Source organism: Leucoraja erinacea, chromosome 37 (assembly GCF_028641065.1).
Source record: "Leucoraja erinacea ecotype New England chromosome 37, Leri_hhj_1, whole genome shotgun sequence".
In the NCBI taxonomy this organism is placed as follows: Eukaryota; Metazoa; Chordata; class Chondrichthyes; order Rajiformes; family Rajidae; genus Leucoraja; species Leucoraja erinaceus.
The window spans coordinates 2,806,700-2,833,507 of record NC_073413.1 but is presented as its reverse complement, the minus strand read 5'-3'; the positions used below and the strand labels follow the sequence as shown (position 1 = coordinate 2,833,507).

General features: G+C 42.0%; 1 protein-coding gene across 2 annotated transcripts in view; it reads right to left on the bottom strand.

Moving 5' to 3' along the window:
* The window catches only part of LOC129713774 (myosin-9-like), a 102,692-nt gene extending 84,479 nt beyond the window's left edge, over positions 1-18,213 (bottom strand). For both annotated transcript variants that reach the window (XM_055663069.1, XM_055663070.1), the window contains exon 1: positions 17,690-18,213. The gene's annotated coding sequence lies outside the window, so the exon portion shown is untranslated. The remainder of the gene's footprint in view (positions 1-17,689) is intronic.
* Between the last annotated feature and the right edge of the window lie 8,595 nt (positions 18,214-26,808).

The following is a 26,808-nucleotide window of genomic DNA, read 5'->3' as shown; positions in this document are numbered from 1 at the left end:
TCTGGCTGGAGTAATATAAAATCGGAATAGATTATATTTAACTATCACATTAACTAATTCTTCACTCGGCAGATGTAAAAATGTGTTTTACTGTTTGGTCTACATTGATTTTGTGCAAATCTAAGTTTTAATGTTGAATAGGAAACAAAAGTAAAATGGATTGTTGATTTTTAAATAGAAAAATTAAGGTCTTTGTCACCTAAAAGGCATCATTATTTACATAATTCTAATCTTATAACGGACATAAATATCACAAAAAATTTGTACAAAAAAGGAAAATTATGTTTCCTCGTGCTAATAACAAGCTAATGGGGTCTGAATGAATCACAAGTGCTTCTGATACATTTAAAATTTCAAAGAAAACACCAAAAAACACTTCCTATCATTTATGTTCAATTTTCTTTCAACCTTTTTTCTTTTGAAAGCCTGATTTTTTTCAAATATAGTTCCAAAAATGTTAGCTTTTATATTTCAACCAATTGGACATTTCATAACCAAAATGAGTGTACTATGGCCAAACCCAATCTTTCTCTTGCCCAATTCGCATACTTCCAACAGGAACTGCACAGCTGAAAGGAAAATTGACAGGAAATACTGTCAATTTTGAAAATGATAAATTAATTCTTGCACTTCCCCGCTATTTCAGTTTAATGAACTCAATGCAAAGCAGGAAAGAATTGTAGAAACTCCTTGAACTACAACTAATCAGCTATACACACCGTCTAGATTATCTGGGGCACGCAAGATTAACAGAAGCCACACAATTTAAATTAATTATTTGTCAGCTCTTCTGAAGCAATTCAAAAATCAGTCCTTTGATAATGAAGGCTGGTAGGATTCTGTGAGCCAATACTAAAATCAAACCTGACGAAGTCTCGAGGAGCAGGCTATATATACACAACCATTGTTTTTTTGAAAACCAAAGGGAAATTTTCAACGTAGCTGTCTAGTGGTAAACAAAATAATGTGGCAGAATCTTGGAGAAAAAGCTCACTTTTCAATCTTTTGGCCATATTTGGATACATTTTAGACAAGCATACTGCCATTTATTCAGAGAATACTATTTCAAGGAGTGCAAATATTCAAGACCTTGTCAGGATTTTGAGTCAGCACAGAAACAGATCCTTCACCCTAACAGGTCCATACAACTGTTGTGCCCATCTATACTAATCCCATTAATCTACATTACGTATGTAGACTTTATTTATTGGTGATTCATATACTTGCGCAGATGCTTCTTAAATGTTCCACAAATATCCGTGTAAAAAGAATCCCCCCTCCTGAGATTTCCTCTAAACCTATGAACTTACACCTATGCTCTAATTTTACCTACTCCATCTATCCCTTTCATAATTCTGTATATCACCATCAGATTACCCTCTCTTTGCCAGGAAAAACAAACCCACCTATCCTCACAACTAAAACACTGCAATCCAAGCAACATCCTGATAAATCTCCTTTGCATTCTCCATAGCTTAGGAAAAAATCTTGGGGTGTTTTAAATTTGATAACGTAGCAACCACAATGAGGAACAAATGCATTTTTGGCAGGGAGTGCAAACACAATTTCATCCTCGCCTAAATCAGTAGCAGAGTGGCACAGCTGGTAGAGGTGCTGCCTGATAGCGTCAGAGACCCGGGTTCAATCTGACCTCAGGTGGTGTCTGCGTGGTGTTTGCACATGGTTTTTCTCCGGGTGCTACAGATCCCACATCCTGAAAATGCACTGCTCTGTAGGTTAATTGGCCTCAGTGAATTGGCTCTAGTGTGTGGGGAGTGGATGTGAATGTGGGATAACGACTGTGAATGCCGTGGAGTCGGTGGGCCGAAGGGCCCGTTTCCATGCTGTATCTCTAAATTAACTAAAACAGTGTAATTCAGATAATGCACCACACCTGAGAATTCCCTCAATCTGGTCAAAATGAAACTTTGGCACAGCCTAGATTTTGAATCCACTTTCTTACACAATTGTTAATTTGTGAGGCGATTCTGTGAAGGCACTTAACAGTGTTCTTTCGTAAAATAGAATAGTGCATAAGTATCTATGGGAGCAGTGCCAAAGTTGATCGTTGGAAAATAGATCTCAGCAATAACTCCCAGCCTGTTATTTTAGAAGTGGACAGGGAACAAAGGGCTGCAGATAGAGCAATCACATTTGTTAGTGCTGAGGAATTGGAGTCAGGTCCAAAAACATCAGGATGGAAAACATGACCTTTGAAAGTGGCTCAGTAGCTCTCATAATTGCTTGATATGGTTTGAGTGATTCGTCTCACTGTTTATATTCTGTGTCCCCCCCCCCCCCCCCCTAAACATTCATTCTTGACACCCTCCAGAAACGTCAGGTGCACGGCAATGATACTGTGATCACAGAAAAGGTACATTGCGTGTTATATTCAAATTAGTTGGTCTAAAATGGAGGCGCTATAATTATTTTGCCACAGGTCCTGTCAAAAACAAGGCCAACTTTGTTAAAGTAACTTTTAAACTGCAGCAAGGTACTAACGTGTACGAAGGAACTGCAGAAGCTGGTTTAAATCGACGACAGACAAAAATGCTGGAGTAACTCAGTGGGTCAGGCAGCATCTCTGGAGAGATGGAATGGGTGACATTTAGGAGAAATGTCACCCATTCCTTCTCTCCAGAGATGGTGCCTGACATGCTGAGTTACTCCAGCATTTTGTGTCTATGCAAGGTACTAACGGACTGGTTAAGTCAGTGCAGAAATGCCACATGGAACGCAATCCAAAGAATGGTGCAAGGATGTTTGGGAAGAAAAACAAGACAAGGGCATATGTGACGAGTGTGAAACCGAGGCATCTTGGAGTGCATGTCCCCAAATCCCCGATCGCTGCTTGTTAATAAGGTATATGAGATAAAGGCAATTCTGCTATAAAGTGCATTTCCTTAGCACAAATTGGACATAACGCGAGTGATGATTAGACAACACTATTAGCATTACGTGGACCAAAATAGTTATAATGCAAATTCAAAGGGAAACTGGACACTAAAGTTACTTTGGAAATTGACCAGCAGAAAAATAGCTATTTTGGATTTAATTAGTAGAGGGGGAAAAAAAACTATTTCCATGTAGTGACCACAGTAATCAGATGCCACTTTCTCTTACTGTTGTCTACCACTTTAACTGCAGGTGGCCATTGAAGTAGACTAGGGGTCGGCCGAATGCGGCCCGTAATCAAAATCATCCCGGCCCGCAGGCGGATTTCCCCCCCCGTGATCATCCGGCCTGCCGAGCACGCGGCCGACCTCTGGCTGTACGGCATCCTGCGCAAAGCCGCCAGCACGCCCACGCACCTTCTGTGAACACGTTTAAGAAAGAATTGCAGATGCTGGAAGGTAGACAAAAATGCTGGAGAAACTCAGCGGGTGAGTCATGCAAGGATTGCATGAGGCTGCCTCGCCCGCTGAGTTGCTCCAGCATTTTTTCTACCTTCTGTGAACACGTGATTTGAAGCCTGCCATCCGGGGCGGGGTCCATGTGTACACGTGATAGATGTGGCCCAACATCCGCTCAGACATGCGTCCTGGCCCCTGGGCAGAACAAGGTTGCCGACCCCTGAAGTGGACAATCAATTGCTTCTGTTGACACTTATACTCTATAAAACAATGCACCATACCTTTAATATTTTTAGCTTGTAGTAACAAAAATACACATTGCTATTGAAAATACTTCTTTTTTTTTTAAATTCCTGTGGGAATAATAATTTTGTTATTGCTAGTCTGAAACCCTCTAACCCTTAATCCCTTTCCACCCCCCCATTAATATCTATAACATCATGATTCCTAGGAAGGTACACAAACAAGCTGGAGAAACTCAGCGGGTGCAGCAGCATCTATGGAGCGAAGGAAATAGGCAACGTTTCGGGCCGAAACCCTTCTTCAGACTTCCTAGGAATCCTGGGAATGCTACTATCGTAGTATAGAACTACCTGCGTTTGCTTTCTCAAGTTGCCCCAACACCTCCTTTCCCCAGACCAATCAAATGAGGCACAGATTAACTGGTATCATGCTGGAAGTATGTACAGTTTGGTTACCACACTGTAGCAAGGATGTGACAACCTTATGAGGATGTAGCCAATCCTCGAGAGGCTATGGAGACAAGACCACATCACATCAAAAAAGGGCCTGGATGATATGATAATTTGAAGAGTTATAACCTGCAGGGTTGGATACCAAAAAAATGGGAAGTGGGATCAACCCGAATACCAAGACAATTTTGGCTGAACGTGGACATGTGTTAAAGGGCATTTTCCATACCTTAAATTTGTATTATATGAGCATTTGTTTTGTCTTGCATTTTCGCACATCCCAGCTTTCCTCTACTATTCCAAAAATACAGATACTAGCAGGTAAAAAAAAAAAGTAGCAGACTGGGATTTCCACCAAGTCAAACTAAGCACATTTCAATTCTATCACTCCTCATTCTTCAAACCTCTAATGTTCATAAACTCAGACTGCTTGATCTCTCCTCGTGCATCATACCAGCATCCCTGGGATTAAATGTCTAGTAAATCTTTGCTGCACTCACTCGATCACAAGCATATCCTTCCTCAGGTTGAAAGACCATTACAGAAATATTTCAAGTGCAGTCTTACCAAGTTCCAAAATAATTGCAGTAAGCTATCTGTACTATATTTTTTAAATTGATCACCATTTTTAAAACTCACATCTTCCTACTTTTTCCATGTGTACAATTTCACATGATATTCCAAATGCTACGTCCTTGCCCGTTTGCTGACCCTGCCGATACAAGTCCTCTCTAGGTTACAGCAGGGTTTCATTCCAGAGAACTGTTCCTAAACTAAATTGTTTGCACATCGTTAATGGAGCTGCAATCAGAGTCGCCATTCAACAGAAAATACCTGCAGTAGGTGTGTAGGAAAGAAGTGCAGGTGCTGGTTTAAACCGAAGACACAAAATGCTGGAGTAACTCAGTGGCACAGGCATCTGAGACGTCCTCATTCTTTAGGGAACAGCGGCTCCCCTCTTCCATCATAGATGAGACTCGTACTAGGGTCTCCTCGATATCCTGCAACTCTGCTCTTGCTCCCCCTCCTCCCAGTCGCAACAAGAACAGAATCCCCTAGTCCTCACCTTTCACCCCTTCAGCCGTCGCATACAGCACATGATCCTGCAATACCTTTGTCACCTCCAACGAGATCCCACCTCTAGCAACATCTTCCCATCTCCACCCCTTTCCACAGAGATCGTCCCCTCCACAACTCTCTGCTTAACTCGTCCCTTCCCTCCCCAGGTACTTCTGCTGCAACACCTATCCCTATACCTCCTCCCTTGACTCAGTACGACCCTGACAGTCTTTTCAGGTGAGGTAGAGGTATCCTTGCACCTCCTCCAACCACATCTACTGTATCTGCTGCTCCAGGTGTGGACTCCTATATATAGGTAAGACCAAGCCTAGGCTTTGCGATCGTTTTGCTGAACACCTCTGCTCAGTCCGCCTAAACCTACCTGATCTCCCGGTCGTTAAACACTTTATCTCCACCTCCCATTTCCACACAGACTTCCATTACCAGAGTGAGGCCCAGCACAAATTGGAGGAATAGCACCTCATTTCGCTTGGGAAGCTTCCACCAAACCGGTATGAATATTGATTTCTCTAACTTCAAGTAACCCTTGCTTTCCCTCTCTCTCTCCATCCCTCCCCCTTCCCAGTTCTCCGACCAGTCTCACTGTCTCCGATTACATTTTATCTGTTTGCTTTGTCGTTACCTTCTCCTAGCTAACAATGATCTATTCTACATTTTTGTTGATCTCCACCCCCTTTGGTGTCTAGTTCTCACACCTTCCACTTCCTTATCTCTGTTTCTTCCCCTCCCCTAACTTTCAGTCTGAAGAAGGGTCTCGACCCGAAATATCACCCATTCCTTCTGTCCCGCAGAGTTACTTCAACATTTTGTATCAATGCCTGCAGTTTGGCTAGGAATATATAGTATAGAGAAGCATTTGAATCACATTTTGCTATTGTTAATATTAAAGCTGATATCAATAAATGTATTTTACTTTATACTTTATTGTCATTGTAGTGGTGCATATAACAAAATTCAGGTGCACTGCCTGAGCGGAGTTCAAATGTACAAGATAAAAAATAATAAAATAACAGCAAAAAAATGAGAAAAATAAAAATTGTTCATACTCACGTGCACATACTGGGACATATACACACAGATTCACACATGCACACATTATGCCTACGTATGCACCCTTACCAGAATATAATATATTGCCCTCAGATGGTCATTGTCAGAATATAAGATATTGCACAGAATAGTATAGTAAAAATAAATATTCTAAATGAAAATATCAGTATTGCACAAAGGTAGGTATTGTACTGTATAAATATTGACATGTGGGGGTGTGCTTTCAATGCAGAGTTCAGTGTGGTGATGGCCTTAGGGTAGAAACTGTTTGTTAGTCTTGTGGTGTGCTCTTTGATGGACCTGTAGCACTTTCCTGAGGACAGAAGGGCAAACAAGTGATGTGCGGGGTGAGATGGGTCCTTTAGGATGCGGGATGCCTTCTGCAGGCAACAGGAGCTATAGATGTCTTCCAGGCCAAGCAGATGTGTGTTGGTGTTCTTCTGGGCTTTTTTGATGACTCGCTGCAGAGCCTTCTTGTTAGCCGCATACCACACCAGGATACCATGAGTCAGGGCACTCTCAATGGAGCAGCAGTAGAAGGACACTGTTGTGGCAAGTTGACTTGAGGAAAGACATTCTTGCCATAGAGGGAGTATAGAGAAGGTTCACCAGACTGATTCATGGGATGGCAGGACTTTCATATGAAGAAAGACTAGATAGACTCGGCTTGTACACGCTAGAATTTAGAAGATTGAGGGGGGAATCTTATAGAAACTTACAAAATTCTTAAGGGGTTGGACAGGCTAAATGCGGGAAGATTATTCCCGATGTTGGGGAAGTCCAGAACTTGGGGTCACAGTTTAAAGATAAGAGGGAACTCTTTTAGGACCGAGATGAGAAAATCATTTTTTACACAGATAGTGGTGAATCTGTGGAATTATCTGCCACAGAAGGTAATTGAGGCAGGTTCATTGGCTATTGGACGTCTGATGACCTGACGTCCACGGCCAACACCACAGCTCTGGTCAAGAGAGCCCAGCAGCGACTTCACCCTCTCCGAAGACTACGTAAAGCAGGCCTCCCCACCACACACCTACGGACTTTTTATAGGGGGACTGTCGAGAGCACACTGACATACGGCATCACTTCCTGGTTCGGGAGCTGCAAGGAGTACGAACGGCACCAACTGGACAGGATAGTGAAGACCGCAAGCAGGATTATTGGTGCTCCACTCCCCTTCCTGCTGGACATATACAGGAAGAGATGTATCAACAGAGCCATCTCCATCATCAAAGACCCTTACCACCCATCGCATGACATTTTCTCCATCCTCCCATCTGGGAAGAGGTACAGGAGCATTAGCTGCAAAACCAGCAGGATGCTCCTCAGCTTCTTCCCACAGGCTATAAGACTGTTAAATGGACTTTGCCCCCTGCCAAGTATCGCGCACAAACCCCCACACTGCAGCAGAGCCACTGTTGTGCCGCTGCCGGTCGGAACGGCTGTTGAATGTTTAGTAGAGTGTTAAATTTGTTCATGACATGTATTTTTTATTTTTATTTCTATTTATTTTTTCATGTACACTGAATGGACACTGGTTGAGCAACGTTTTTTTGTTTCCTCTGGGTATGCAAATACTCAGGAAATGACAATAAAGATATACAATACAATACAATACAATATATTTAAGAGGGAGTTAGATGTGGCCCTTGTGCCTAAAGGGATCAGGGGGTATGGAGAGAAGGCAGGGATGGGATACTGAGTTGGATGATCTGCCATGATCATATTTAATGGCGGTGCAGGCTCGAAGGGCCGAATGGCCTACTCCTGCACCTATTTTCTATGTTTCCCAAGTGTTCTTACGCAGTGAAGCCGTTGTTGTGCCTTCTTAACCAGAGAATTTATGTTGGTTGACCATGTGAGAGTGTATTGAGGGAGTGCAGCGTAGGTTTACCAGGTTAATTCCCGGGATGGCGGGACTGTCATATGCTGAGAGAATGGAGCAGCTGGGCTTGTACACTCTGGAGTTTAGAAGGATGAGAGGGAATCTCATTGAAACGTATAAGATTGTTAAATGTTTGGACATGCTAGAGGCAGGAAACATGTTCCCGATGTTGGGGGAGACCAGAACCAGGGGCCACAGTTTAAGAATAAGGAGTAAGCCATTTGGCATGGAGACGAGGAAACACTTTTTCTCACAGAGAGTTGCTAGTGTGGAATTCTCTGCTTCAGAGGGCGGTGGAGGCAGGTTCTCTGGATGCTTTCAAGAGAGAGCTACATAGGGCTCTTAAAAATAGTGGAGTCAGAGGATATCGGGAGAAGGCAGGAACGGGGTACTGATTGGGGATGATCAGCCATGATCATATTGAATGGTGGTGCTGGCTCAAAGGACCGAATGGCCTACTCCTGCACCTATTGTCTATTGAGATCTTCTGAGATGTGGGTGCCCAGCAACCCACAACTGGACACTCTATCCACTCTTTCTCAGTTTATGTGCAGTGGGGGGGTGGTCACCCTGCTTCTTCCCAAAGTTGATCAGCCCCACCTGTTTTTCTGGTGTTGGGAGTGCCAAGTTATTTTCTGAGCACCAGCCTATTAGCCTCTGTACCTCTTCCCTGTAAGCTGACTTATCACCCTCAGTGATCAGCCCCACCACTGTCGTATCGTCTGCAAATGTAATGATTGTGTTTGTGTTGTGGGTTGGTATACAGTCATAGTTATAGAGAGAGTAGAGGAGGGTGGTCAGTACACAGCCTTGTGGAGCCCCTGTGCTGAGTGACAGAGAGGTGGGGGCCCATTCTGACTGACTGCGGTCAGTCTGTTTGGAAGTCCTTTATCCAAAGGCAGATGTTGTGTTCAAAGCCTAGGTCGGACAGCTTGGAGACTAGTCTACTGGCTATGCTGGGTCCTTGCTTCCTTCGATTGTAGAATTTATTCTAGGAGCTATGGAATTTTGAAAGATATCAATCAGCACAGCCATTATTTCCTCCACCATCTCCTTCAAAACTCCTTGGATACAGATTGTGGGGATATGTCACCTTCCAATAATCACAAATGCTTATTTTCTTGAGCTCATTTTGTTCCAGACCTGTAGCCTTCCACTATTTCCAAGAGATTGTCCACATCTTCTCCAAAATAGGCACATTTATATAGCTTCCCTACCTACCACTTCCTTATTTCCCCAATATAATTTATCTTGTCTCAGTCCACATCTGTTTTAGCTACATTTTTTCTATTGTCATTTCTATAGATCTTTCATTTTCTGTTTACTTTATCGCTGGATTGAGCCCTGTGTGTTCTGACATTTCTCCCCAATCCTACTCTGAACTAATTATTTGAAAGTCAGCCTTTGCCCGTTTAGTCATGTGGTCATACTTATAATGCTTCCCAACTAATCACAGACAATGCATACCTCTTGCTTTCGGTGCTTTAACTAGATTTAAGATCCTCTGGCAAATTGAACTAAATCACTTTCAACCTTTATATAAAAAGTTTGTCATATTATGATCACTGATCCCTGAAGGCCCATTAGCTACAGATCCTCAACTGACCTTTTTGCTTTTTACAAATCTAAAATAACCAGGTCCTTTACTAACTCATCTACATACTGATCTAGAAATCACCTCATATACTTTGCAATTTATCCGCCTCACTGCTGCTGTTAATTGATTTGCTCAGTCTACATGCAAATAAAAAAATCCGTGATCACTGTATTATCTTTATGACTGATACTATATGTTATGTTGTCTTAAAAAGACAAAGTCAGCAGTCAGGCAGCATATCTGGAAAACATGGATACACGACTTTTGATGTCAAGACCTTTCTTCAGACTGATTATAGTTTGGAGGGGGGGGAGGAGAGAAAGGAAGACATGTGCAAGGTGCGACAGAGCCTGGTGAGTGATAAGTGGATACAGGCAATGGTGATTGGCAGAAGGGTGGACAAAGGCCAGAGATGGGAAGAAGACAAGGCTATGGATACAGAGAGAAGGTGCACCAAATGTGAAGCAAGGTGAAGGATATAATCCTGCCCCCCACCTCTTCCAGCTTTCTACCCCCTACTATATTCTACGGAAGAAGAGTCCCGACACAAAACACCGCTCATCCATGTATAGGAAAGAACTGCAGATGCTGGTTTAAATCGAAGGAAGACTCAAAATGCTGGAGTAACTCAGGACAGGCAGCATCTCTGGAGAGATGAAATGGGTGACGCTTCGGGTCGAGACCCTTGTTCTGAAGAAGGGTCTCGACCCGAAACGTCACCTCGTCCTTCTCTCCAAAGATGCTGCCTGTCCCGCTAAGTTACTCCAGCATTTTGTGTCTACCGCTCATCCATATTTTCCAGAGAAAGACAAAGTGCTGGAGTGACTGGACAGGTGATGTTTTAGGTTTTTAGACAGAAGTTTACTACATGGGAAGGTAACTATATTAACCTAAACAATCCAACTGAATTAAAATGAATAAATATTTTAACTGTAACAAATAATTAAAGATATAAGCATATTTAGATAGAGCCAATAGGAGAGGTGGTATCTGCATCAGTAGTGATCAATAAGATTCCAAATATGATTTATGCAATATGCATCTTCATCCCAAGGAATCTTGGACATATGATGAGCTGGAGACAACAAAAAGCATCAGGGAAAGGAATAGATATCTGGACAGTTTAAATTTTCTTATCGCTCAGGAGGATTGTTTGGTTTTAAAATCTGACAGGTTCTGATCTGAAATGTTGTCTGTCAATTCCCTCCACAGATTCACGAGCTCTCCACGAATTCCAATACCGTCCAAAGAAAAATCTTCCAAAACACACTCTTAATTAATAGTTTCTTTATTGTTGTAGTAAAAACAGCAAGATGTTCATCCAAACTACTTGTTTAAGTACATTTTGATCTTACTCGTAGTCAAACTCGTGCATGGCCGAAAGCTGTGACCTCTCCCATGCTTCTTCAAACTAAACCAAACTAATTACTAGGGCGTCTGCGCGAGAATCCCTGCCCCAAACACGCCTCCGACTACGTATAAATCCCACCCACATAATTACAGGCAGATAAAATTTAAAGGTAACTGGTTAGAGTTATAACATACTGAGTTAAGCTAAATGGCTACTACACTCTGTGTTTTGCCAGATGTATGCAAGATTCTTACTATTCATATGAATAACAATAACTAAGAGGAGAGACAATTTGTCAGCAACACCATGAGACAAAGTGTTAAGAATTGGGATAAAATTATTTTATACAGTAACTTAGAACAGTGCATTCTTCAGGACTCCGACACCGACACGCTCAGTCACCGTAGGGCTCCCTCCCCTTTCACTAGCTAGTGCTTCTTCCTTCGCTTTGTCCACTCGACCGCTTCCTCTCTTCGCTCTGCCCACACGGCTTCTCCACCCCACATCACTTCCTCCACCTTCTCACCCCGAGACACTCACACGCTGACATACTCCACCTTGGAAGCAGCAGCAGGTGAGAAGGGACGGAGCCCAACAGCGACAAACATGTCCTGTCGGTGGCGGCAGCCTAAAGAAAGTGCAGTTGGAGGCGACAATTTGAGCCACAACAACAACCACATTAACCTGTGAAGAAAGGATCGCTGGTGCAGGCAAGCGGTATTGGCACCTGGTTGTAAGGTGGAAGGAGGAAAAGTGTTGGAGTAACTCAGCAGACTGAAGGGTCCTGATGTCAACCATCCACGTTCTCCAGAGACACTGCATGATCCACTGAATTAATCTAGCTCTTTGTGCCCTTTTGTGTATTAACCATCATCTGCAGTTAATTGTTTCAACTATATACAATAATACCATACTCAGTTATAACGGACAATTGGCAATAATGGACATCATTCTAACAAGGGTTCAAGAAGGAACTGCAGATGCTGGAAGATCGAAGGTACACAAAAATGCTGGAGGAACTCAGCGGGTGCAGCAGCATCTATGGAGCGAAGGAAATAGGCGACGTTTCGGGCCGAAACCCTTCTTCAAACCCTAACAAGTAGGGTTTGTAGTCTTTTAATGCATTCCTAGTTCTATCCAACCAAAAGACAAATGTTGCTTGTTTCTGATCCACTGAAGCTGCTAATTGGTTTTGGTACTGTACTTAGCCAGTTATGCATGATCCCACAATCTGCTGACTTTGCCTTGCATACAGTGGGTGGTTCTAAAAGGTTAGGTGCATCCATTCTTCAGTCTATGAAGCCATGACTCAATTTCAATTTCCTCACTTCCAGTTAACAACAAACAATCCATTCCCTAGCTCCAATGGTGAACCCTTAGCAATGATATAGCAAATTGAAGGTGAAGAGAATATGAACATGATCTGCAACTAGCGATGCAGAAGTTACCAGCTACCTATCAAAGTCCATATCTGGTTGTTATATTTAAGTCCATGGTGGATAGGAAAGGTTTAGAGGGATATATGCCAAACGTAGGCAGGTGGGACTAGTGTAGATGAGGCTTTATCCTCATGGGCGTTAGGCCGGAGTGACTGTTTCTATGCTGTATAACTAAGAGTTATAAACAGAATTGGAATAATCAGCAAATGGCCCAATCGTGATTCAAAATAATGGAATGACTAACAATGAAGTAGCTAATGATTCAACCAGCCATGCTTCAATAAGGAACTCCTATTGTGATAACCAGCAGCTCTGAACATCATTTCTGAATATTGAATGTATGAATATTGATTTCTCCAACTTCAAGGAACCAGGTATTCTCTCTCTCGGGGGCATGAACATCGACTTCTCCCAATTCTGTTAGCCCTTGCTGTCTCCTCCCCTTCCTCAGCTCCCCTGCTGTCTCCTCCCACCCTCCAGCCTTCCGGCTACTCCTCCTTTTCCCTTTCTTGTCCCCACCCACCCCCACCCCTGATCAGTCTGAAGAAGGGTTTCGGCCCTAAAGTGCACCCGCTGAGACTTTTCAACCTTCCTTCTCTCTTTTTAACTAACTAACAAAGAGCTAACAATGGCGTTTTCTTTAACATCGTTACTTTTTTTGCATATCTTTCATTCATTGTTCTTTATCTCTCTTCAACATCATCTTTATCTCTCGTTTCCCTGACTAGTCTGAAGAAGGGTCTCGACACGAAACATCAACCATTCCTTCTCTCCAGAGATGCTGCCTGTCCCATTGAGTTACTCCAGCTTTTTGTGTCTACCTTCGATTTAAACCAGCATCTGCAGTTCTTTCCTATACATGGATGAGCGGTGTTTTGTGTCGAGACTCTTCTTCTGTAGAATATTGTAGGGGGTAGAAAGCTGGAAGAGGTGGGGGGAAGGATTATATCCTTCACCTTGCTTCACATTTGGTGCACCTTCTCTCTGTATCCATAGCCTTGTCTTCTTCCCATCTCTAGCCTTTGTCCACCCTTCTGCCAATCACCATTGCCTGTATCCACCTATCACTCACCAGGCTCTGTCACACCTTGAACATCTCTTCCTTTCTCTCCTCACCCCCCCCCCCCCCCCCCCCAAAACTATAATCAGTCTGGAAAAGGATTTTGACATCAAAAGTCGTGTATCCATGCTTTCCAGAAATGCTGCCTGACTGCTGACTACTCTCGTACTTTGTCTTTAAACAAGAATCTACAGTTCCTTCCTACACCTAACCTTTCTGACAACTGCAATACTTCTATGTGTCACCACAACTTTAGTTTTTTGTTAGGTATCCTCCAAGTCCCACCCATTGATCTCATTTTTACAAGGATGTCGCAAAGTGATTATCCAGGATACAAGCTTTTGAGAATGTATTTTAATTAATCTAGTATTTATGCCATTGAACAACAATAAATCATTAGCTTGCTTCTCATCCTTCAATTCCTCTAATAATTACTTAAAGCTTCCCTGAAACTCCCTCAATTGCAAATATCTTAATCACTTCACATAATATCAAATTACACAATCTCAGGATGTAAACTCCCTCCTGTAATTCACATTATTGTTACTAGCATTCAACTTTTGTATTTGTTGTCTCTAATTTTGGGAATAACCACAAACGGAAACTTGCCCTCAACGGTTTGCCCCCCTTTCACTGCACCTTGCCAATTTATCCGAGTGGTTAAATTCTCCCACATTTACTTATATCTTTTTCCCGATTTCATATTCCCTATTTTCCTCCATTCCATATTTAGTCCCCTCCCTTACATAATCTGTTTTTACCTTAAATGTTACTTCCACTTCCCTCCCCCACCCCAAACTCCACTGTCATTTCTCATTTGTGCAGCCATTCATTCCTCCCTATTTATTCCTGCAGTACACCTAACTTCCAATCCTGATCTTTATACAGCCATACTATAAGCGCTCTAGTACATCTAGATCATCTCCAGTGATCATCGGAAGTTTCTCTAGTATATTTCAGATTGCTATAAATATCTTTATTGCATTTAATTAAAACTTTTAGATATTTAAATTGTGCAAATTTATTTCCTTACAATTGATTACACTTAATCCTTTGATTTGATTCTTCGTCAAACATATAATTGAAAATACTTTTACTTTCACCACCTACAACAACCTAACGACGTTAAAGTTTATCAAGAGCCCTAGTTATCATTTTCCTTAGGATCCCAGACTATTCTCATGCGGCTCCTCATGTTCCAGAATTTGTGTTATGATCCCATGAAATGGAACCCATCCTTCATTTCGTCTGCACTTTCATCCTGATCAATTGTTACAAAATAGCTCGGGCGGCTCTGAGACCCGAGATGTCTTTATTTCTAAACCCTGATACACCTTTTGCAGATGACCCTCTTAATACTGTCCATGAAATTGCATCAATGGAAATGGGATTCACACCACTCAGCCAAACCACAAAAATGCTACCAGAAACCAATAAAAACCTGACCAACACAATTCTTGTTTTTTTTGCAACTGTCGAGAAGTGAAGAGGAATCCATTTGCATCATTGTTCTTTCTAAAACCAATTTTGCCATTTTATGCACAGACTCAATATTTGTATTGCTGCTGAAAGTCACAAGCCTGTTTAATAACATAACTTAATATGGATTATATAGGAATAAAAAAATTCCATCCAGTCCTTTTCACTTTTCCACAGCCGCAGGTTACTGCACATCAAATGAAATCAATGACAGAAGCAAGTCAAAACACTGGTCTACATTCCTGAGCACCCTGCCGCACCTTAATCCCAGAGAAACTGAAAAGTAACACAAAACACTGAATAAGGGCCACTACATGCATATCAATGGTATAAATTTACCTTTTGTCCAAGTTAAATTCACACAAAATATAGATATTTCCTTAATAAATCATTTGATTACCAATCTTCTTTCCCAATACATAATGAGAAAAATCAAGAGAAAGGTGGATCAGACGGGGAAGTGAAATTGAGACAGGATTAACCACAACAAACTGAATGGTGCGGTAGGCTTGTCTATTCGGCTTGTACTTCACTAATGTGTCATGCTGATTGCATTGGCCTTGTGAGATATTGTTAATGTAAAGTGCCCCAAAAAGATTTACAGGGTCAATTACATCAAAAATTATCACAGAACTCAGACAGTCGAGTGGTACGTTTTAAGGCAGAGGTGGGGCGAGACTTGGGCATGGAATCCCAGATCTCAGGTCCAGGCACAACCAACAATGATGGACTGATAAAAAGCAATGAATATACAAGACAAACAAGGGGCTGGATTCCAAACACGCCAAAGGCACCCAGAGTTACAGAGTTAAAGGTTAAAAAGATAAGGGGTGGGGAGGGGTTAAAGATAGTGGAATTTGAAAACAGATTAGATTAAAATTGCAGCATAGCCAATCAAGAGCCTTTATCCTTTAGCAAGGCCAAGTGAGATAGCAAAAGATGATGCGAATTGGAATATAGTAGCAAAATTTTGGAAAGCTTTTATTATTCAATGTATTCTTTTAAAATTTCAAAGAATGAGACAACTAAACCTCAAAGTGTTTCATTACTGTACTATCAGCGACTGAACCATTAAAGTACCAGGCAGGATGTTTAGAAAGTCAAGCTCTCTGATGTCCTTAGTTTCTGTTGAAAAATACATGCCTCACCAACAGATACAAGTTGTTACCAGAATTTAAAGCAGTAGCATTTACAAATTCCAGAAAAAATATAACGAGCCAGCTCACAGAAAGCCTTTGTAAGTTATCAGTACACTTTCCCATGAATCACTCTCTTTGCCTGACTGCACTATCTTCTATTCAAACCGGGTGGGGCTATATTGCATGCAGTAAAATCCAAAGAATCTTCAGAGGGCAAAGCACAAGCAAACAGCCAGCATGCAGTTTTAACAAGTCAATGTAAAGAATCTACCTGTTCAACTCTTGAAAACAATATAAAATTTACACTTTATCATCGTCATGAAACTATATCACAATTTAGGGAAACAAAACAGTAGTGAACTGTTTACTGACATGAGATATCAATAGATGTAAAGGAAGTCATTACCCATATTCAAAAACGTTGTAATACTTTCAGTATCATCTCAATATGCAACTTTGCCCTTTTTCTAATAATAAATTTATCATTTTATATTTTCCTCATCCATTCACTGTCTCAAAGTTCTGCCACAAATTACTTTGCTGCACGATTTTTAACTTTGCTCAAGTTTAAGAGGCTTAACTGCCATCTGTAATGTACTGAATACTTTATTTTATACGATGGGAAGGGCACAGAAAGTTTGGGTGGGGGAAGTGATTGAGTTGGCAGAATGAGGATATTCCAATTCCTTCCTTTAAAAAAAAAGTATATTGAACAGAAGGCAATTGTGCGAATTAAAAGACAAAAACAATTTTAGTCCAACTCTGAAAATCCGGTAGGAGTTATTTATTGTGTAGGAAAGAATTGCAGATGCTGGTTTAAATTGAAGGTAGACAGAAAATGCTGGAGGAACTCAGCGGGGCAGGCAGCATCTCTGGAGAGAAGGAATGGGTGAGAAGAAGGGTCTCGACCCGAAACGTCACCCATTCCTTCTCTCCAGAGATGCTGCCTGTCCAGCTGAGTTACTCCAGCATTTTGTATCTACCTAGGGGCTATTTATTAATGGATTTATATTACAATAAGCAAATGCAGACTGACAATTAAACAGCTCTCCACATTCCAAGGATGCCATCAAACTTGAAAACTGCAGTCTTAGAAAATTAATGCTGAGCGAAGGCGAATTTGGACTCACGATGAAATCACATTTCAGTGAAAAAAAGGAAAAAAAAAGGACAGGAAGCTCATGCAGCCGGAGAGACGGAAGCCAAGCCCATATCTGCGAGCTATAACAGCGAAGGTAATTTCCATGCTACCTGTCGTGTCGTCTGATTTTCACAAGTTAATATAACCAACAGATATTGCCATTATGGATCTCAAGGACACTTCACATGCGACCTGAAAACCGAAATAAGATCGATTGGCTGGCAGATTTTAAAATGTAATTCGCAGCATGGTGGTGGTGGTGGTGTCGTCTAAACTTCCGCTTTTAGATGCGTTTAAGTGAGATACAAATGAAAAGTTGCCCGTGGCGAGCGGGCCGGCCCGACTCTTTTCCTGGTTCCACTCCCCTTCCTCGGCTTCACTCCATAAACTTAAAAATATATTTATTTATTTTTTGCCTCTTACCTCTGCGGTTCAGGTGATCTTCGAACGTCCTCTCTCCAGTGGTGTGGAAACTGCGGATTTTTTTGATTTTTTTTTTGCAGGATAATTTGTCTCTTAATGTTTTTTTTAATTTAAAAATTCCCCCACACACACACACAAATTGAAAGCTTTCCGCCGCTTGGTGCCGATCAAACCGCCTGCTGCCTCGCGCTAGCTCAGGCTGTGCACACTGGGGCTCGCTCACTAGCTCGCGCGTCGGCGCTGCACCCTCCGCCCCGCCCTGCTCGCTCGCTCGCGGCGGCGGACAGCACCGCCAACCCCGCGCTTCCCGCCAGTGGGGAGACAGCACCGCTGAGTGAGGGCTCCCACGACGAATGGTGCGAGTGGATCTCAGGCGGGCGGGCGGGCAATCAGTCGATCAGCCCCCGCCCCAGTCGACGAATTATGGAGGGTTTTCCTCGGGCGGCTGCGAATGTCTGTGAGTCGTCCTCGAGTGAGTGAGTGAGGGCTCCGACGACGAATGGGCGGGCGGGCGATCGAGCTACTACACAGAGCGGGCGGCGCTTCCTCGCTGTCCAAAGCGGCCCCGGAAAGTGACCGACCGACCGGTGCCGCAGTCCTCATCTGGCGCAGGGTCTGAGCGACAGCTTGCCCTGCCAATGTTGGCGGGCCGGAGAAGATTGCGCGAAACGAAGCTGTGTGCCGTTTCTGTCAAAGATACTCCTCTAGTATCTTTGGTTTCTGTCCTATTCCTTTTTTTTTTCTCCAGAGATGCTGCCTGACCCGCTGAGTTACTCTAGCTTTTTGTGTCTATTTGCAGTTTCTGACTGGTTTCGGTCGTTATAAGATTCACCTTGAGGTGGAGAAATGAGAGTTAAAAAAATGACCTTTCAAGACCAGCTATATATTTTTTATATGTGCAGGAAGCAACTGCAGATGCTGGTTTAAAACGAAGATAGACACAAAAAGCTGGAGTGACTCCGCTGAGTTACTCCAGTATTTTGTGTATATCTTATATTGTTTCTACGTTGTGTGAAGGAACACAAGCGTAATACAGTTTAATGTTTACTTGTAGGTCGGCATGAACATGGTGGGCTGAAGGGTATCTGTAGAAACAAGGAACTACAGATGCTGGTGAACATAAAAGAGACACAAAGTTATGGAGTAACTACGGGTCAGAAGATTGGGATTTCACCAGGGGTGCTGCCTGACCTGTTGAGTTACTCGAGTACTTTGTGTGTGTTTTTGGCCTGTTTCTCTGTTGTATGACTGTGACAATGAAGTGGAAGTTTGCAGATGATGGTATGTTAGAAGAAAAACAAAAAATGCGGCTAAAGGAAGTGGTAACTTCCATATATATATATATAACACCTACATTAAAAAATCCCCAAGATGCCAACACTGGGCACCAAGCCGCAATACAAAAAACACCAGGTCACATAATGTGTAGGAAGGAACTGCAGATGCTGGTTTATGCCAATGATAGACACAAAATGTTGGAGTAACTCAGCGGGTCAGGCACCATCTCTGGAGAAAAGGAATAGGTGACGTTTCGGGTCGGAACTCTTCTCCAGTCTGAAGAAGGGTTCCAACCTGAAACGTCACCCGTTCCTTTTCTCCAGAGATGCTGCCTGACCCGCTGAGTTACTCCAGAATATTGTGTCTATCATATAATAGTGGGCACCAAGCCACATTCTTTGCAGATGATTTTAAGAGGCAGAGGAGTCTTGGTAAAGCATTCCCAAACTTTGGGATGTAGCAGCCAGAAGCATATGATGATAGGGTGAATACATTTCTCTAAATATACAACACATGTCTATGATAGACAAAAATGTAACTAATTAATTCACTCAAGCCAAACACAAAACAATGCAAAGGCTCAAATCTGATATAATAACATCTAATGTCAAAAATATTCAATGAATCAGGAGAGAGTATCAGGTTAATAACCTATCAGCATTAAGCCTAATCTATGCATTTAAAAACATTTTCTGTTTTTAATTTTAACCTATTCATGGCTTGGTCAGCTAAGTGTTGATCCAGGAATACTTTGAATGAGTGCTTCTGCCTCTTTTTTTCCCCTTAACTCTCCTATCATCCTTTATTTATAGACAATAGGTGCAGGAGTAGGCCATTCAGCCCTTCGAGCCAGCACCGCCATTCAATGTGATCATGGCTGATCATCCCCAAACAGTACCCCATTCCTGCCTTCTCCCCATATCCCCTGACTCCGCCATCTTTAAGAGCCCTATCTAGCTCTCTATTTGAAGCTATGTCCTCTATTTATTTATTTGTTCTGCTTACGTCAGGTTCTGCTTACGTCAGGTGGGTGGTTTCCACTAAACAAATCCATGATGGCTTTCCTTGATTAATCTATGACTTTTCCAGTCAGTTTCAATGTTGGGCAGACTGACCTGGAATTTGTCAGTTTAACCCAATTTAAACAATGGTACCACATTAGCACTCCAGCACAATACCTGCTTTTCTAGTGGAGGCCACAAGATTTCTACAGTACATATACACATTCCAATCTCACAGCAGTGACACTAAACAAACATTGCATGCTGATCGACATCACTGCTGCATGCCCATGCAGAGGCTCATCACATGGACTGACGCCAGGAATTCAATTTCATATTGCGCAAAAGTGCTGATTTTTAGCTTAAAATCATTAGTCCATTAAAATGAACAGAACAATTCTATTCCAGGCCTCTGACTCTCAGCCAAGCAGCACCAGCAACAGAATCAACCTAAGATTCTGATTAACTAAACAACCAATGGAACACAATGACAGCAGATGTTGATATGTTTACGTACTCTAGCGTACGTTTTGTGACATAATGAGTGTAAACCAATCCAAGTGTATCCTATCAAACACAATGATGTAAAGTCCATTCCTTTCATTGCTTTTGAATAACTAACATATTTCAAGTAGTTAATAAACAATCTCTGATAAATGTCATTGTGGAAAAAATGTTTGGAATGTTGTCTACCCAATAATCAGAAAATGTTAAATGGTACAGCTATTATTTTACCCATTGATATTCTATCACTGGAACAACTGTGCATTTGAGTGAGGGGGGAAATCTATTGAGATCAGGAGTCCTGATTGATGTCTAGTGTACCATTCTTTCAAGAAAAGGCAGAATTCAAATCAGATGAAGCTATATATAGCTCCGTACATTATTACCAAATTACTACTTAAATATGGTGGCAACCAGCCTGCACAGTCAGCTTAAAATTGGACATCTATGGGTTGCTGTAGGCCATCAATAACAGCAGAATTGTATTTTAAATGACACAGTACTAAATATTGTATTGTAGCAGAAGGATCTTGGAGTGCATATCCACAAAGCTTTAAAAGGTAGCAAAACATGGGTATGAAGTGTTTAAGATAAGTGTGTGGAATACCTGGCTGTATTGACTATGGTACAGAATGCAAGAAAATGTAGGTCACAGGAAAACTAAATAAATCATAGAAACATATATGGACAGATACGATAGGGGCATTTGAGGTTTTTAGATAGGCACATGGATATGTAGAGAATCTAGGGACATGGATCACGTGAAGGCTGGGGAGATTAGTTTAACTTGGCATCATGTTCAGCATGGACATTGTGGGCTGAAGTGCATGTTGCTGTGCTATACTATGTTCTAATGTGGCCAAAGAGCAAATTGCAAACCCTTCCATAGATAAACAGATGAGGGCTGACAGGATAGTGGATGGGTCTTTTGTGAGGTGATGCACTGCTTCCACTGTTTATGTAGCACCTTGATCCTCTGTTCCATTTACAAATGCTCCTTGTCCACTTGTAGGCCAGCTATTCCCATGAATCAATGGAGATGTTCCAATTCTTCAAGGAGGCTTGGAGTATTTTCTTCTTTCTGCCTGGCTATCCCTTCCCATAGATAAACACAAAGTGCTGGAGTAAATCAGGCAACATCTCTGGACCAAAGGGATGGGTAACGTTTCAGGTCGGAACCCTTCTATTCCTACAATCTCTTGCCATGACAGAGCTTGGAATAGAGTGTCTATTTCAGGAGTCTGGCATTCTGCATGTGAATGACTTGACTTCACCAAAGTAGCCAAATGGCCTCAATACTCAAAATGTTGCCCTAGGAGTGGATACTGTTGTTTGTTCACATGTATTTTCAATGAATTTGGAGAATTTTGTGTTGACAATGGTGGTAGTATTTCCCCAGTGCCACAAAGTGTCTACTGTAGCTAGTCTATGTCTCAGAAACAGATAGGGTGATAGAAATTATTGTTGCCCAGTAGACCAGGTCTTGAAATCTGGCTTTCTTTAAATGCTCTTTTCCTCAATTGACAAGAGACTGTGCCAGTGCATTGAAGGCAATGCTGAATTATATCATTGATGTCCACCTTCACCAAGAGGTGACTCTAGAGATATGGGAAGCTGTCACACATATTCTAGCATTTCACTGTGAACCAGTAAAATTGTAGCGAGCAACATCAGCAGCGATACATGGCTTCATCCGCAACAAAACCTTTCCCCCACCAATTGGGACAGCCAAACACCACCGCTTTCTCAACACTTCGTCAAGAGTTCCCCTGGATAACGTGCTCATGCATTGAAGGGATCATCTTCTTTGAAAACTGGTTCAAAATGGAATCCATAATAACTAAGCCAAAGTGGCCACAATTCTACAATTAGTTACAATTATACATTTATTTACTGCAACTAGATCCAAACGTTATTCCAGTTTGAGGTTAGGGAATGTTAGAAAATAAATTAAAAGCAGTCTCTGGAAATCTAAAATACAACAGAAAACACTGGAAACATAGTAGGTCAAGCAACATCTATGTAGAATGAACCTGTTAACATTTTACGTTGACGTAACCTAACAAGAACAAGTATGAAGGTCAGCATGTTTTAAGTTTCAGAGAAAAGGGAGGGTTGACAGGATCAAAGAAATGGGGCTGAAACCAAGTAAGATCCTAATCCTAATGAAACATCGTAAGCCTAAAACGTTAACTATGTTTCTCTCTCCACATCTTCAGTCTGGCCTGCTAATAATTTCTGCATTTGAATGGTCATATTAGAATGGTCAAATGATAGTATAAAGTTGTAAAACTACACTGTGGTACTGAGCAATATGAGAGATACCAAAGTTGACTTTTCTTGTTTTCCGACCAATTTTCTCTTCTCTGATGATGAATGGGTGGTTTGATGTGGTATTTTGGTGTATTATGGTATCTGGGGAGGCTGGAACCATACTACAAATACAGGACTAAATCCAGAGAATAAAAGTTTGAAAAAAAATAATCCCCTCTGGGAATCACAAGAATAAGAATCATGACAACTGAAAGAATTACGTCCTCAAGTCAAGTCAAGTCAAGTTTATTTGTCACATACACATACGAGATGTGCAGTGAAATGAAAGTGGCAATGCTCGCGGACTTTTGTGCAAAAGACAAACAACAAAACAACCAAACAAATTATAAACACAATCATAACACACATATTCTTTTACATAATAAATAATAGAAGGAAAAACGTTCTGTAGAGTTAGTCCCTGGTGAGAAAGGCGTTTACAGTCCGAATTGCCTCTGGGAAGAAACTCCTTCTCAACCTCTCCGTTCTCAATGCATGGCAACGGAGGCGTTTGCCAGACCGTAGCGGCTGGAACAGTCCGTTGCAGGGGTGGAAGAGGTCTCTCATGATTTTGTTTGCTCTGGAGTTGCACCTCCTGTTGTATAGTTCCTGCAGGGGGGTGAGTGAAGTTCCCATAGTGCGTTCGGCCGAACGCACTACTCTCTGCAGACCCTTCTTGTCCTTGGCAGAGCAATTGCCGAACCAGATGGTAATGTTCCCGGACAAGATGCTTTCCACCGCCGCTGCGTAGAAGCACTGTAGGATCCTTGGAGACACTCTGAATTTCCTCAATTGCCTGAGGTGGTAAAGGCGCTGCCTTGCCTTACTCACCAGTGCTGAGGCGTGTGATGACCATGTCATATCCTCAGAGATGCGGACTCCCAGATATTTAAAACAGTTCACCCTATCCACAGGATCCCCATTTATACTCAATGGAGTGTACGTCCTCGGATGATGTGCCCTCCTAAAGTCCATGATCAGCTCCTTCGTTTTTTTGATGTTCAAGAGGAGGCTGTTCTCCTGGCACCAGAGTGCTAGATCAGCCACCTCCTCCCGGTAGCATTATTAAGCATCTGTTTAATAATGTCCTGTGGCATTATTAAGCATCTGTTTCATCCAGGGAGAATTTGAGGGATCAGTTTCATCGACGTAGGGAAATGACAGATCAATTTCATTGGTGATCTCTCTGGGTGGTCCCAGGCTCTGGATATTCTTCCTCTAACATCTCTGGAGAGAGAAAATCAACTTTGCACATTGAATGATCTTTCATCATTAGTCTATAATGAGCGATCAATTACCCAAAACATTAATGCTGTGTGTTTCTCTATCTCTCTTACCCGCTCTCCATTGATACTGCCTCACCTGCTGAGAATTTTCAGCAGTTCTGCTTTATTTCAGACACCTGGCATCTGCAATATTTTGCTTTTGCAATAAAACCTACTTCTTTAAGTAAGCTCTTGGTCATCATTTTTAACGGATGTTAAAGTAGCTCATTGTCATAGCTTGTAATAATAATGCTCCAATGAAACACTTTGGCTTGATTTGCCTTCCAAAATGCTTTGTAAATGCACATTGGATTGTTGATGAATAATTCATCAGTGAGAGGGGCAAAATTGGGCCTTTCGGCCCATCAATTCTACTCCTCCAATCTATCTTTCCCTCTCAACTCCATTCTCCTGCCTTTTTCCCATTACCCTTGACACCTGTACTAGTCAAGAATCTATCTCTGCCTTAAAATCTATTAATTGACGGCCTCCATAGCCAATGAATTCCACAGATTCACCAACCTCTGACTAAAGATATTGTCCTCCTCATCTCCTTCGTAAAGGAACGTCCTTTAATTCTGAGGCTATGACCTCTGGTCCTAGATTCGCCTACTAGTGGAAACATCCTCTCCACATCCACTGTATCCAGGCCTTTCACTATTTGGTAAGTTTCAATGAGGTCCCCCCTCATCCATCTAAACTCCAGTGAGTAGAGGCCCAGTGCCATCGAAAACTCATCATATGTTAACCCACTCATTCCTGGAATCATTCCCATAAACTTCCTCTGACCCTCTCCAGCACCAACACATCCTTCCTCAGTGGTGGGGCCACAAATTGCTCATAAATATTCCAAATCTGTGCCAGAGACCGGGGTTCGATCCTGACTACGTGTTGTCTGTACGGAGTTTGTGCATTCTCCATGTAACCACGTGGGTTTTCTCCGTGTGCTCCAGTTTCCTCCAACATTCCAAAGAAGTGCAGGTTTGTAGGTTAATTGACTTCTGTAAAATTGTCCCTGGTGTGTAGGTTCAACCATCTCTACTTCGTCACTGTCAATGCAAACTGGGGTATGTGTACCATTTTGTTTCCTGAAGTCGATCACTATCTCCTTTCTCTTGCTGACAAAGCGGTCTTGCCTGTATGTGTGTGTTGGGTGAATGATGTTAGAGTTCATGTGTACTTAAGAGTGTATGCCTATCCAAATAGACACGGCATAGAAGCATATGTTCATAATGTGGGACTAGTGTAGATAGACAAAATGGCTAGCATGGACATGGTGAGCTGAATGTTTAAGAAGGAACTGCAGATTCTGGAAAATCGAAGGTAGAAAAAAATGCTGGAGAAACTCAGCGGTGAGGCAGTATCTATGGAGCGAAGGAAATAGGCAATGTTTCGGGTTGAGACCCTTCTTCAGACATGGACATGGTGAGCTGAATGAATAATTTCTGTGCTGTACAGCCTCATGACTATGATTGGCATGTGTGCCTGTTCTGTGCAACAGAGAGCCCTATTTCCAGCACTCTTGGACCTTCTTGTCACTTGACAAAGACCTCACTCTATCAAGATTACATAGTAATTGTTGTGTGACAGCCATTCAACACTGAAAGAATTTGATTGCAGACATTTCCACTGCTTAAAAATGGAGCCAAGCAAGACCCTTGATGCTGAGAGACTTTGAAATATAAGGTATTTCAGTTAGAATATGGGGTGGTGGATTGCAACCTTCACATGGTCCACTCTGTTTCTACTAATGCAATCAACCCGACGTGCACAAACAAATAGATCAAATAGAACACGTTGACCTAGGATGTGCACGCCATACGCAAGAAGAAGAAGTTAGAATATGCAGCTTTACTAGAGGAAGAGGCAAGAAAAGTAACAAAAATAAACACTGATTATTGATAGACACAGTGTTATAACCATATCAAACAGGAAGTTAATATTTACAATACTATGATTTTCTGCCAATTTATATTTTAATTTCTATTCACTAGATCCCACAAGAATTTGTCCTGATTGGGGGAAGGGAATTGAGTGGTGTGGTTTGTTAGGGCATTGCTGTTTCAGGCTTTGGGAATGCATTCCAGACAGTTGGAAGACCCAAAATGCCTGTGTATTTCTGTTCAGTGATATGATGTTTAAACATTCCTGGTCCTGCCCCCACTCCCAGTGGATTGAAAACCACATCACAAAACAGTCCGCCCCCACAATTCCCAACTCATATTTTTTTCTGAAATTGTTGGTATGCTATGTTAAATAGAGCCAACTTTTTTCTCCGTTTAACATTTGACAAGATGCCTATTATTGATAGCATATCCCTTTCACAGGGACCCACTAAAAGCTCATTTATTGTCTGTATTACTGAAACCTACAGTGCAGAGGTTCTACGGTGTGACTCACATGCCTTTGGCAAGTTTGCATATCTCAGCAAAGTATGGCAGCAAAAATTCCCACAACTAACCTCAAATGCCTTTGAACAAATGAAGGTAAAATCAGGTTGGATTCCTCGCCTTCTATCCCTTATTCACTGTCTCATGAAGTTTCCCAGACAGGGGCAAAATATGAACTTTCATCAGCAGGGTAGGACTTAATTGAGATGTTTACTACAGTCAAATAACTTTGCAACACGCCTAGTTCAAAACATACAAACTCAAACTTGAAATATGGGTGCTCAGAAATATCCTGTGTAGCCATGTCTAACATGAGTCAGCATGTACAAGAGAGGGGGAGGAAAAAAGGTTAAGAGATATGCATGTAA